Raw genomic sequence first — 2,051 nt, 5'->3', positions numbered from 1 at the left:
AATAATATCAACATACATATCATCTCTTTTATTCCATCATGGAATTAAGTGGGAATGATCAGTCCAGGAGGACTCTGGGGTCATATGCTAACCCCACTACTGCTTCATATGGGAGTAGTATCTGTATACCCTCCATTGGAGTTAGTAGCTTTGAGTTGAATCCTCAGCTCATTATCATGGTGCAGCAAAACTGCCAGTATTCCGGTCTTCCACATGAAGAACCTACAGAGTTTCTGGCACAATTTTTACAAATTGCTGACACAGTACATGATAAAGAAGTGGATCAGGATGTCTACAGATTATTACTGTTTCCATTTTCTGTAAAAGATCAAGCTAAGAGGTGGTTAAATAACCAGCCTAAGAACAACATAAAAACATGGAAACAGCTGTCAGAAAAATTCTTGAATCACTATTTCCCTCCAAAACGGATGACACAGCTAAGGCTAAGCATCCAAGGCTTCAAACAAGGAGATAATGAATCCCTTTTTGATGCCTGGGAGAGATACAGAGAGATGCTAAGAAAATGCCCCTCTGAAATGTTTTCAGAGTGGGTGCAACTAGACATCTTCTACTATGGGCTTACAGAAAAAGCTCAGATTTCTCTAGACCACTCAGCTGGTGGATCTATACATATGAGAAAAACAATTGAAGAAGCTCAAGAGCTTATTGATACAGTTGCCAGAAATCAACATCTGTACCTAAGCAGTGAATCTTCCATGAAAGAAGAAGCTAAAACAGTAACTGATGAACTCAGTCTTGTAGATCAGGCCAATGAATTCAATCAGCAATTAGACTTTCTAACTCAGTAGCTAGCCAAATTCAAGGAAATATTACAGGAAACAAGAATGGCTAACAGGAATATGGAAGTGCAATTAAAGCAGACAGAAAAGCAACTGTCAAAACAAATAGCAGAAGAATGCCAAGCAATTCAATTAAGAAGTGGGAAAACATTAAATACCTCACTTCAAAGCAGCAGGAAGCCAAGAAATGAACAGATGTCTACTCAAAATCCCTCTGAGGACAATCAGAGCCCAGAGAGGAATAATGCTGGCGCTGAACGCCCAGACCATGCTCATTCCTGGCGTTCAACGCCAGAAACAAGCATGAATCCGGCGTTGAACGCCCAAAGGGAACATGGTTCTGGCGTTCAAACGCCAGTAACAAACAAGGAGGTGGCGTCTAACGCCACTCCAGCTTCCACCCCTGGCATTCAAATGCTAGTGGGGGATCAGTCACATACAAGTGCTGATGACAACCCTTCTAAAAAGGCTTCCCAACCCACTTCTGTAGGTAATAAACCTGCAACAACTAAGGTTGAGGAATACAAAGCCAAAATGCCTTATCCTCAAAAACTCCGCCAAGCGGAACAGGATAAGCAATTTTCCTGCTTTGCAGACTATCTCAGGACTCTTGAAATAAAGATTCCGTTTGCAGAAGCACTTGAGCAAATACCATCTTATGCTAAGTTCATGAAAGAGATCTTAAGTCATAAGAAGGATTGGAGGGAAACTGAAAAAGTTTACCTCACTAAAGAATGCAGTGCAGTCATTCTGAAAAGCTTACCTGAGAAGCTTAAAGATCCTGGGAGCTTTATGATACCATGCACATTAGAGGGCACTTGCACCAAGCAAGCTTTATGTGATCTTGGGGCAAGTATCAACCTAATACATGCATCTACTATCAGAAAGCTTGGTTTAACTGAAGAAATCAAACCAACCAGGATATGTCTTCAACTTGCTGATGGCTCCATTAAATACCCATCAGGCGTGATTGAAGACATGATTGTCAAGGTTGGGCCATTTGCCTTTCATACTGACTTTGTGGTGCTGGAAATGGAGGAGCACAAGAGTGCAACTCTCATTCTAGGAAGACCTTTCCTAGCAACTTGACGAACCCTCATTGACGTCCAAAAAGGGTAAGTAACCTTGAGAGTCAATGAGGAGGAGTTCAAGTTGAATGTTGTCAAAGCCATGCAACATCCAGACACCCCAAATGACTGCATGAGTGTTGATATTATTGACTCTCTGGTAAGAGAGGTCAATATGGCTGAG

The sequence above is a fragment of the Arachis hypogaea genome, chromosome 9 (assembly GCF_003086295.3).
Source record: "Arachis hypogaea cultivar Tifrunner chromosome 9, arahy.Tifrunner.gnm2.J5K5, whole genome shotgun sequence".
NCBI lineage: Eukaryota > Viridiplantae > Streptophyta > Magnoliopsida > Fabales > Fabaceae > Arachis > Arachis hypogaea.
This window is presented reverse-complemented; position numbering follows the sequence as displayed.